Source organism: Rutilus rutilus (assembly GCF_951802725.1).
Source record: "Rutilus rutilus genome assembly, chromosome: 24".
Lineage (NCBI taxonomy): Eukaryota > Metazoa > Chordata > Actinopteri > Cypriniformes > Leuciscidae > Rutilus > Rutilus rutilus.
In genome coordinates this window covers 4,008,356-4,021,556 of record NC_140228.1, presented here as the reverse complement: position 1 = coordinate 4,021,556, position 13,201 = coordinate 4,008,356, and the positions used below count along the sequence as shown (strand labels likewise).

Here is a 13,201-nt window from a genome sequence, read left to right as displayed (position 1 = left end):
TTAAACTCACAGCACTATAAACACTCTCACACACTGAAGATCTGATCAATATGCAAACACACTCCACATCATTTCCCTGAAGACAGTCACTCATTAACAGACACAAAACACAATCACTGAAGTGAAAACAGAGTAAAAATGAATGTTTTTCATAATATTTGACCTTCTACAAAATGTTAAAAATGATATAATTCAATTCAGTTCTGATACATCTACAAGACCAACTTTAGTATATAAACCTGAATATCTGCTGTGAGACTTTGAGAATATTTTTACTGTAGTTGGAGTGAAACGTCACTGTTAATCCCCAAATTTTACACCAAATCCATGTGTGTTCCTGCAGTTTATGAACAGACATGAGGATCATCACACACACGAGTCTCTGTCAGTCACTGAATAACTGAGTTTGATTGAGAGTCACACATGATATAAACATGTTCACTTTAATAAATTCAGTCAGTAATTCAGTGATGATGATCTTCATAAAGCAGGGGAAGTCAGTGAGTTTCTGTTGTAATGATTTGACGGTGGAAACACAGCATTCAGAGAGTGAGGATCCAAATGCAGTTTATTTACAAGTATAATCCAGTCATAGTCCATATATCAGACAGAGTCAGAGCACATGTTATCAGTCCGAACAAAATCTATTCTATATCTACTCAAACTGATCTATTAGTTTATTTCACTGGTTCACTTTCAGCAGCGGCTCCAAACTGATGATGATATACTTTATAAAACTATATACAGTCAAACCAGAATGTATTCAGACACCTTCAACATTTCTCACATTATCAGTTTATCCGCTATAGTTTAGAAAATGGTAATAAAATATGACAAATATTAAACTTTGTCAGAACAAATTCATCTTGATAATGTCAGATAACTTTGAGCAAAACATGATCAGGTCAAAGTGTCTGAATCATTTTTGGTCCCATTTTTTTTAAATAAAATTTATAATTTCCACTTTATGAAGAATTATTGGGTATAATATGTCACAGTTTCCTTTATTTTGCTATCCTCACTTACATAAATGAACTATAGTGTCCTGCACACACTAGTAAAAATATATAAACAATTACACTGTATAACTGGTGTCTGAATAATGTTTGGTTTGACTGTAGAAAAGACGCACTCTCAGTTTGTCCAGTTTCTTCTTGAGTGTAATTCGAGACATTGAATGTTTGTCAGTAACACTGTAAAGATGGTTATGGTCTTAATAGTATTTCTCTTAATGATCAGCTCTGTCTGATACTTCAGGAGGAAAAAGGTTTATATTTGTAGAAATGAAGTATAAAGTTATAATAGATGGAGTGATGTGTGGAGACAGCGAGCTTCAGTTCCCAACACCAGCTTTAACAACGACCGAAAACAACTCAATGTCAAAAACTAGTTTTATTCTACAAATGTGGAGGATTTCAAGACTTCAAGAGGGAGCAAGGCCAAAACAACACACACAAACCCTCGGACTATTAGGGAGAAACTAACTAAACTACAAAAATAAAGAAAAGTACAATAAAAATACACTAACTCTCTAACGCTTAAACTGGAGAAAACCAGATATAGAGGAAATGGCCGACTCCACATCAGCTTCAGTCGCTCTTCTGCGCCGCTTTATGCCTTTCATTCTAGACTGTGTGTGTGTGTGTGTGTGTGTGTGTGTGTGTGTGTGTGTGTGTGTGTGTGTGTGTGTGTGTTTGAGCAGCTGCAGTTTCAGTTCAGTCACTGTGACTCTGACTGACGAAGGTTTTTGTACGACTCTTTATCACTGTGTGAACACCCAGTTACTGATGTAGTGTACACTCATACAGTAATAATGTCCAGCATCTTCAGTCTGGACTCCACTGATGGTCAGAGTGAAATCTGTTCCTCCAGATCTTCCTTTCCCACTGAATCGACTGAGACTGTTATCATAGAGATCATTTACCCCATAAATGATGACTTTAGGAGCTTCTCCGTGTTTCTGCTGATACCAAGCTAAATCATCGCCATTTATCCCAGCATCAGTTTTACAGTCTATAGTGGCGATTTGTCCTTCAGAAACATTCACAACTTCAGGCTGAGTCACAGTGATTCCTCTGGACGCTGTTGACAACAACATTATATGAGTTTCATCAAATGACATGAAGATTAAAGACTCAGAAATGACAAGCTTTGACTTCTGTTACCTGGAATAAAAGCGGTCAGAATCCAGATGAAGCTGCTGAAGAGATTCATGGTGTGTGTTGGGTTTGTACCGTGGTAAACAGCAGTGTGTTATAAAGTGTGTGAGTCTGAAGGCTATAAACACTCGGAGAGCTGAAACACGTGCCGATGCAAAGTGACTCTCTGAGCAAAAACCAGCTGGAGGAAAACACACATGAAAATGAACACATGCAGAAGAAACTGATCCAGTTTTGTGGCCTTTAATGTGTTTTATTCTCATGATCCAGTGGAGTGTGTTTTCACTTCTGTAGGAGTTTACAAATCATTTCTTCTTTATTCTGCACGAGTCTCTGCTTCAGAGTTCAGACTTTCTGATCAATCAAATGACAGTTTCATCACTAAAAGAAACAAGTATTTCACTGTGAACTCCATGAGAGGGCAAAGGTCATTCCAGAGGTCACAGGTCATCAACACTTATTAAAATGCTTTGAGAAACACATGATCATTTAGAAACTCCCAGTTAAGATGTGTAAAGATCAGCACAGAGTCTTTCTGATTATATTATTTATTTAGATTTAATAGTTTTCATGCATTAAGAGACATTTAGAGACGATGAGATGTTCAATAATCCTGATGTTGAGTCTCATATCAGTGTGTGTGTGTGTGTGTGTGTGTGTGTGTGTGTGTGTGTGAGTGTTGTCCGTCTCTTTCTCTGCTGGAGTGTGTGTTCATTTGAGTGTGACGGAGGTTTTTGTACGACTCTTTCACTAGAATGAAACACTGTGGTACACTTTCGGTGGAGGAACTAAACTGACGATCAGTAAGTCTTTTCTATTCTCAATAAAAATGTTATCTAATAAGATAATAATAATAATAATAATTTTAATTAATTCATTTTATTTTATTGTTTAGATTATTTCAGCAAGATAATTCTTAGTGATGATCTTAAAATGCCATGATTGAACCTTAAAAACATCTAAAAGATGATCTTATTTGTCAACAAGTTAATTCATTTATTATAAAAATATGTTTTTGAAAAGCAATTTATCATTTAACTATTTTATTATTTACTTAAGATTTATATTTCATATTGTTTTTAAATGTTATTTTTAATTTTACATTCATCATTTAATTATTATTGGTAACATTTGATTGGATTTTAATGTAGGCTATGGATTGCAGTATTTTATGATATATTCAATTATTTCTTGATATAAATAATTTTGTCTATAATTAATAGTAAATTTAAAGGGTTTTTAAATGCATCCAAAGTTTGATAGTACATTTTGTGTGTAAGCGTCTTCATCAGACAAAGAGATATTTAGTTAATAAGTATTTTAAAAATCAACAATTTAAACTGTTAAGTTTGCTGATGATTATGATTATAAGTGTCTAAACAGCAGAATTTAAAATATATATTGAAACTTTGCTGAAAATTATGATTGATTTTTTGTGAGTATCAAAATGTATGAATATTTTTACAAATTAATATTGAAATTATTATTTAAAACTGATTTCAAAATCTTATGAAGAAATCACAATATATTAATACATTTTCATGTGGACAATGTTGTTAAAAATTAGTTGAGATTAAAATGTCCTGCAACTTCTGAAAAAATCAAATGTGTATTTTTTTATTAAATGTTTGTATAGCTATTTTAAATGTAATTTAATTTTACATGAATATTTAAAATCTTATTATTGCTAACATTTAGTTCATGTCATGTATTGACTGCAGATACTTTAAAATCTATTCAATAATTCCTTTATATATATAAATTTGTCTATAATTCTTGGTAAATGTAACTATTAAGGGCTTTTAAAAATGTATGAAACAAAAGTTGTATATAATGCAGACAACATAAATATGATTTTTATAATTTTCATCAGACAAAAAGAAACTCAGTTAAAGAGCATTTTGAAAATTAATCATTTAAATGATCAAATTTGCTGATGTTTATGATTGTGAGTTTCTGAATAGCAACGACATCACAATATAACCATCAATTTACTTGGACAATGTTTTTCAAACTCATTCTGTGGATCATTTAAAATGTAACTTGTATATTTAAAATCAAATGATCATTCATGAATGTGTGTGTGTGTGTGTGTCCAGCGGGTCCCTCCGTGTCTCCCTCCGTGTCTCTGCTGTCTCCCTCTTCTCTGCTGATCTCTGGAGACCCCCCCGCTCTGCTCTGCCTGCTCAGCTCTTACTCTCCACAGGGGGCGACGGTGAGCTGGACGCTGGACGGGTCAGAGGTCACCGAGGGGGTTCAGACCAGCGCAGAGAGCGAGCGGGACGGTCTCTACAGTCGCAGCAGCGTCCTGAGCCTCAGCAAAGCACGCTGGGAAGCCGCAGAGCGCTTCGTCTGCAGAGGAACACATGCCGGAGCTGCTCACGAGGCCTCGTTCCTCAAGAGCTCCGAGTGCTGATGTTTCTCCAGTGAAGACCAGCGTATCTGAGCGTCACGTGATTTACAGCTCAATACTGAAGCAGTCTGTCAATGTGCTGCCATTGCTGTTCATTCAATAAAGCTTCATCTGAACGCAAGCGCACATTTGTGTTGGACTGCATCATTGATCAGTGTGTCGTTCCTTCAAAGTCCTGCACTAAAGTTTCAGCGGCTTTTGATTGATTGGAATTAGGGGTGGAACAATAATTACAGTGGATAGTGACAATATGTATCGTATTATTCACCCAAAATTAAAGTTTAGGAAGTTTTCAGGGTTTTCGTGTCACTACTACATTAAACTACTGTATATAATGTTGAATATAATGTATAATAATGCAATGGGGGAATATTTGTGGGTCCTGATAATGCCAAATGTCTGATGTTACCAGTAAAAAGTGGCCTACATTATTTTAGATATATCTAGTCAGAGACATCAAGCATATTCGTCTGAAATAATTCAGTATTTTCATCTTCAGAATCATGAATATTGTTATTCTGGTGTCTCTATTGTCCTGCATTGGGTTATCAGCACCAAGTCCAAGCCTATTCATTTACACACACAATGTTAAACCAAATTGACCATTTTGATGGAGTATGGCAATAATATGGTATTGTGAGTTCAGGATGGTGACATAAGGGTCTCGTTACACCCCTAATTGTAATAGTTGAGAACAGCTGCATTCAGCAGTAAATGTGAAATGAAGCTCTTGGGGTTTGAACATGGTCACTGGAGACGAGCTGCTCTATTCTGAGACCGTCACAATCACTAAACCTGACAATGCAAATGAGATCTACACCTCAAACTCACAGTTTCACTCTTTTACTGGTTCAACGCTCTGAACTGGAGCAGTTTCACTTCTGCTAAAATGAGTTATGAGTAAAGTCATTATCAGTTTGAGATGGAGGAGCTACTTAAAAATAACTTCATGACTTTACAGTGTAGCTGTAAACAAAACAACTTATGACGCCATTATTGTTTGTTTGATTTCATATAGAGCTGGTAAGTCCCGCCCCCTTCGCTAACCCCGCTGGACCTCTAGGTTGAAAAATCGTCAATGCAAGTGAATGGGAGAAAATAATTATTTTCTGGTCCCGTTTGAATTGTGCCATGAATGTGAACATATGTTGTCTGTGAATTTTTTATATAATCTTTCATGTTACGAGTTTGACAGTATATGGTATGATTCTTCGGCTAGCAGTTGTGGAAAAGACATAACGAGAAAGACTACATGTCGCCTATGTGACGTCACCCCATAAAGTTGACTTACCCGTGGTTTTCGCCAACCTCAACGACTTTGTCCTCTCCCTGAAAGAAGGCGGTGAAGTGCACCAAAGACACAGCCATGTTTAGCGGGATCCGTGAGCTAGTGTCCGTGTGCGAGTGGTGGTGACGTTTCAAATGCGTTGAAAGCAGAGAAGAGTTGTAGTCCACAAAGTGCTCTCACACAAAGTCTAACCGTATCAAACTTCTACCCGCGAAAATGGAGCATTCTTCACACGAAAGATTATATAAAAAATTCACAGACAACATATGTTCACATTCATGGCACAATTCAAACGGGACCAGAAAATAATTATTTTCTCCCATTCACTTGCATTGACGATTTTTCAACCTAGAGGTCCAGCGGGGTTAGCGAAGGGGGCGGGACTTACCAGCTCTATACATTTACACACTCATTTTTCTCTGATTCTGAGCATATTAGAGTCAAACTCGTCTCACAGGACTGATCATAATAGAGATGATTTCAGTCATAAGTCAGTTTTGAGCACATGTGTAGTTCCTGTGTTTGTCCTCTGTGTGTCTTTAGTGTGTGTGTGTGTGTGTGTGTGTGTGTGTGTGTGGCCTGTTAAACCCTACATTATGGGGACAAAATGTCCCCTTAAGGATGGCAATATCCAAAATCCTTGTTCGTGTGGGGACCTTTTTTGGTCCCCATGAGGAAGTCAGTTTATACTAAGTGATGTTTTTTTGAAAATGTAAAAATTATTTGAGGGAGTTTGAGTCACTGTCTCCTGCCCAACAGATTCTGACAAGAGAGAAAGATTAGAAATCACACACACTTTTACAACCTTATATCTTCACAACACACATAAAGATAACGAGTGAATAACGTTTGTAATCTTGACTGACACAAACCTCGACATAACACTGCCAGCGTCCAGATCAATATGGTGATGAAAGTCATTTTTGTAGGTTGAAGGTTCAGTTCTAGTGAAAAACAGTTGTTGATCATGTTTGATGTTTGACAGAGTTATAAACACATGCAGAGCACTGAAGCGTGTGTCGCTCATGTAAAACACACTCTATGCAAACGCTTCAGGAGTCACAGATTTAAGTTTAATGTGCTTTCATTTCATGTTAATATGATCCTTTATTGATATAAAGCAATATTTTCTGAATATCAGACCAACATGTGTGCGTGTGATATTGCTTTGCTACAACAGTTTAATGAACAAGAATCTATTATTGAGTACTTTACATTTTAGTCATTTATATTGCCAGTAGTTATTTACTAACTGAAAGTTACGGCTAACTGAAATATTTCCAAACGAAACCACAGTAAAACAAACCAGTGCGACTCTGAGAAACACAGTCGTGGCCTAATAGTTAGAGAGAGTCAGATAGGTTTAATGCAGAGGACAAACTCTGAGTTTGGGTTTCCACACCTGGCCTTCATATGTCACTTTCACAATAGTTCCTGAATGAATCAGTGTTTTTAATCGGATGATAAAGTTAATGGCTGCTTCTGAAATCACATCTTTTATATAGTAAGCAAAAAACAGTATGTGACAAAAGAAGGATGTCCGGATTGACAATACTCACAAAAGCAAAAAGTACTCGGATGTCCGACTACTTTTGGAGAGATCCTGAAGTGTGATACGATGGACACTTTACTATCCCATGAGGCCACAGGAGAGGATCTGTGAATGACAGTGAAGATTGGGTAGATCACATGATAATGACAACATGGCGAATGTAGTAAGTCTGGATTACACACACACACACTCATTTATACTATATAGAACTGACTTTTTTAGCGGCCGTGAAGTAATTACTAAAATCAAAATAAGTATCAAGAGAGTATGTGATTTCAGCGCTTCTTTCAGCTTTTTCTACCGATTCAGAGACTTCATCCTTCGAAGTCTGTCTCAATTCAAAGGCTCCTTCAAATGCGTCTTCATTTTCCGTGAAACAACACTCACATTTCCCATTTAACACTCAGTCCGACCTTCACGGCCTTCGAAGGATCCAGATTCTTAAGTTGCGTTGTATGCAAATAACGTAGTACAGCGTTCTCAGCACGTACGGACTCAGTGTAATTGCCTATAGACCTTTCTCACAATAACCGTAAATACGTAATCGTTGTGGAAGCGGAGTTCCTGTAAAGCGTCAACATATCAGAAAAACATACCCGGGCAAGAGAAAATGGATCAGAGAATATTTACAACTTCAAAAAAAATTTAACTTATGTTTAAGTTGTTGATGACTTTGTAAAATGGTGTGGTGATGCTTGTCTGCAGCTGAATATCTAAGACCAAAGATATGACTATTGATTTCAGAACTGAAGCTCATTCTTCCCAGTATACGTTCATTAAAGGTGAGAAGGTGGAGTGTGTGGAAAGTTATAAATATTTAGGACTATTATTGACAATAAACTGCGTTTTGGTGTGAATACCAAAAAGAAGTCTGTCAGTTTTATTCAACAGTTATGTCCTTAAGCATGCTCTTAGGTAGTGACCTTTTTTTTTCACTCAAAGTTCTCTATTCTGCTCTCGCTAGACTACAAAAGATGCAAAACAATTGATACAAATATTAATTTGTCCCTTGTGCAATCGTTTGATTGTTAAATCCTCAGAATGGTAAATATTAGTGTTTTAAATGTATAGCCTACTGTTGTGTTCTTATTTATTTTGTTTTATATTGTGGTCTATATTTTATGTTTCTACTACGCTGCATAGAAATTGCCCACAATGGGATCTTAATAAAGTTAAAGTTGAACTTGAACTGGCGCGTTAGTGAATTTATTTATTTATATTTAAAAAAAAAAAAGAAAAAAAAAAGCAACATACAAATCTCTCGTAGGGGAAAGAAAATATATATGCGTATACAAATGTTGTCAATATACAAAAAAAGTAGTAACCAAGCAGAAAACAACAACAACAAACGGCTAAACTCTGTCTGATGACTCTGACTCCCTGACCAGAGTTTTGCAGCGGTCAATAATATAATCCACCAGTTTTCAGTGGGGCAATCCCCAACAATATTAATAAGCCATATAAATCATAATAATAAGTCTTTATTTCCTATATCGTCACCTTCCTAAAATAATTGCCCAAGTCATTTTTTGACAAAAATGATTTTTTTTGTTGCATAAGTTATCTCATGATAAGTTGAGATATCTCAACTTAATATTTACCACCTCTGGTAAAATCACCCTCATCCTCAGTTGAACAGATCATGCTATTCTACCCCTGTAGTGTAATGGCCGATGTCAAGAGTGTGACTTAGGCCGTTTTATTTTGCTTAAGTCAAAAGACATTGCTTTTCAAGCTTTTCAAGATGGCAGCTGCATCAAGAAGAACGAAAATCTACTCAACCATTTTTCAGTTTTTTGTGTTTTCTGAGAAACCTGAAAAAATGACTTGGGCAATTATTTTAGGAAGGTGACGATATATAATACATCGGCTAATCAGAGCTCAAGCGCACACATAAAGCTTGTCACAGCGCACCGGCAAACTACAGAGACCCGCCGGTAACGATCTGTCCCTCACAGACTGAGTGACTTCGCCACAAGTTTTTTTTTTTCTGTGACTAACTGATGAATAAACTTTTTAGTTGACCAAGCCTCTTCTAGTCGACTGAAGAGTAGTTGAATATGAAGGAGCAGCTCTACACTCAATTCAGTCTCTTGTCTCGTAACGATGAAACTTGCAGAAAGAGTCTCTGTAAAATCCAGCACTAAAGCTGCAGGTTAAACACATCTGTGTGTGATGATGGAGGATCTGCTTCTGTCACGAGACTCGACTCCAGCTCTGAGTATCGCTCCACTTATTCACTGAATTACAGTTTACAATTACTAACAAGCGTTTACCAATACTTACAGTACTTTTTCTAAACTCTTAACACAGCAACACACCTACGTCACACAATTACCAACTAGTTAATTTTCTGCCCAAAACCACATTTTGTTTATTAAATACCAAATCTACATTTAAAAATGCAAAAGAAAACATTTTCTACATGTTTTTATGCGTAATAGTTATTTTAAGTGTTTCTGGTATTACAAGAAAATCAAACTCTGAGGACGATGAACATCTGCTCTATTGAGAAACACAGTCACTCCTGATGATGAAATATGAGTTTAACTCGCTCAGTTTCACTGTTGAGGAGGTTTGTATAATAAATCAGGAGTTCAGGAGTTTCTCCAGGTTTCTGTAATTCCTGCTGAAATAGTTCATCCTGTTCCAGTTGTTCACTATTGTAACGGGTTTGTTCATATTCATCAGTTTACACTGAGGTTTATCAGGTCATGTTATCGTCACCTCCCACTTTATACCTTCTCATAGTTTTGTGAATACATGTTCAATTAAAAATCAGTTAAAAACGCAAAATGAAAATTATTTTCTTGCTCTTTCTTATCAGAGGCGTCTGATTGGTGCAGAGGAGGGAGAGGCGTGTCTAAACTGAACTAATTATCAGAGCTACAATTAAAACAGCAAGCTAATATGAAACTCTCACTGTCTGCAGTATATAGTATGAATACAGTGCATAGTAAACAAATCACATGTTAGGATGGTCAAATGAAACAACGACTATTATGAAAATTAAAGTCTATTATTAATAAAAGGGAGCAACTAGGGCAAACAAATCACTCAGATCTCAATTGTGTCACTGATCTATAAGAGCACAAAATCTCTTTCTGAACTCTATAATTATTAAGAGTGTCAGATTAATTTAGATGGTTTTATTTCAGATGCAAGTGTGACGATGTTATTTCTTTGAGCAGCTGCAGTTTCAGTTCAGTCACTGTGACTCTGACTGATGGAGGTTTTTGTACGACTCTTTATCACTGTGTGAACACATAGCTACTGTTGATGATGTGGCGACTCTGACAGTAATAATGTCCAGCATCTTCAGTCTGGACTCCACTGATGGTCAGAGTGAAATCACTGTTAGATCCACTGCCATTGAATCTAGATGGAGTTCCTGACTGGAGTTCTTTTACACGATAAATCAGGAGTTTAGGAGCTTCTCCAGGTTTCTGTAAGTACCAGTTCAGAATGTTTGGATCTCTGTTAAATATACAGTTTACAGCGACTGATTGTCCAGTTTCATAGAGCAGCTCTGAGGGAGTTTGAGTCACTGTCTCCTGCCCAACAGATTCTGACAAAAGAGAAAGATTAGAAATCACAAACAACCTTATTTTAGGATCACGAGTGAATAACGTTTGTAATCTTGACTGACACAAACCTCGACATAACACTGCCAGCGTCCAGATCAATATGGTGATGAAAGTCATTTTTGTAGGTTGAAGGTTCAGTTCTAGTGAAAAACAGTTGTTGATCATGTTTGATGTTTGACAGAGTTATAAACACATGCAGAGCACTGAAGCGTGTGTCGCTCATGTAAAACACACTCTATGCAAACGCTTCAGGAGTCACAGATTTAACTTTAATGTGCTTTCATAGTCTGGATGCCAGCCGAACTTCGCCCCGCCCACAACATTTGAGGTCGGGAAGTTTGGTCTGGACTTGATCCGTTGTGGTAGCCTGGCTCCGCCCTCCTACGTACTTCCGCTCAATTTCCTTTTCCTTCAGTACAAATGAAATGTACTAGAGTCTGGTAGAACCAGGCTACCGTTGTGGAGCAATTAAGCTCAAACCAGAGCTGTTCGGACCAATCAAATTGTCAGGACGGGCTTTATACGGTGATGGACAGATGATCAACAGTAATGTAATCATCCACGTCACCAAAGAGTGCTTGGGTTGAATATGTTTACAACAAAGACGCCGTCATCACATCTGTTATAGAAGATATCGACAGCGCATTAATTTTAAAAGAGGAACAAGAACCGCGATTAAGCCATTTGTCTATCGAAAATATCAGCTGGCCCCGATGGTCGCTAAGAAGATGGGGCGCAATGAAAACCCTGTGGTCATTGCAGTTTCTCCGTTGCTCTGATTGGTTGTAGGTCTATCCAATTGAGTGCAGAGGCATTTTCTTTCCTGGTTCGGTTGAAACACGCGCCTTAATCACAGCAGATCAGACTCATATTCTGACTAGAACCTGAGTATGACGACGTCAGGCTAGTGCTTTCATGGAGATACAAAACATTTCACATGTTAATATAATCCTTTATTGATAAAGCAACATCAGACGAGCAGGGGCACTGTTTGAGTGATTTACATTTTAGTAATTTATATTGCCAGTTTTGTTTTGTTCGGCCAACTGAAATATTTCCAGACGAAGCCACAGTAGAAACAACCGCAGCTCGACTCTGAGAAACATAGTATTTCTTGAATGAATCAGTGATTTAAATGAATCGGTTGAGTTAATGATTCATTGACTCACTCATAAAGTCAGTCTCTTGTCGCGTAACGATGAAACTTGCAGAAAGAGTCTCTGTAAAATCCAGCACTAAAGCTGCAGGTTAAACACATCTGTGTGTGATGATGGAGGATCTGCTTCTGTCACGAGACTCGACTCCAGCTCTGAGTATCGCTCCACTTATTCACTGAATTACAGTGTTTTACAATTACTAACAAGCGTTTACCAATACTTAAAGTACTTTTTCTAAACTCTTAACACAGCAACACACAACATGATCATACAATTAGCCACATAGTTACATTTCTGCCTAAAACCACATTTTAAAAATTAAATACCAAGTCTACATTTCAAAATGCAAAAAAAAAAACTACATATTTGAATGCTTAATAGTTATTTGAAGTGTTTCTGGTATTACAGGAATATCATTAGAGGACGATGAACATCTGCTCTATTCTGAGAGAAACACAATCACTCCTGATGATGAAATATGAGTTTAACTCTCTCACTTTCACTGTTGAGGAGGTTTGTATAATAAATCAGGAGTTTCTCCAGGTTTCTGTAATTCCTGCTGAAATCGTTTATCCTCATCTAGTTGTTCACTGTAACGGGTTTGTTCATATTCATCAGTTTATAAGGTCATGTTATCATCAGCTGCCAGTTTATACCTTCCCATAATTTTGTGAATAAGTTTTCAATAAAAATTCAGTTAAAATCACAAATTAAATTTCTTATCTGGCTCGTTCTTATCAGAGGCGTCTGATTGGTGCAGAGGAGGGAGAGGCGTGTCTAAACTGAACTGATGATCAGAGCTATAATTAAAACAGCAAGCTAATATAAAACTCTTACTGTCTGCAGTATATAGTATGAATACGGTCAATAGTAAACAAATTACATGTTAGTATGGGAAATGTGACAGACTGACTGTGACCCAGGACTTTTATTTTAAAGGGATTGAGCACGGGTCTGTGCACACAACAAACTGTTTCCACCATTACACAGAAAAGTACACCAAAAACACTTTATACAATAAGGGTTTATTCAATCTTATTCAGTT

General features: G+C 36.8%; 1 long non-coding RNA gene across 1 annotated transcript; it reads left to right on the top strand.

Annotated features, from left to right (window-relative positions):
- Window positions 1-2,617: 2,617 nt before the first annotated feature.
- Window positions 2,618-4,698, top strand: LOC311284489. Its single transcript, XR_014626232.1, has 2 exons — window positions 2,618-2,962; window positions 4,259-4,698. It is a non-coding gene; the product is annotated as an uncharacterized lncRNA (long non-coding RNA).
- Window positions 4,699-13,201: the final 8,503 nt, after the last annotated feature.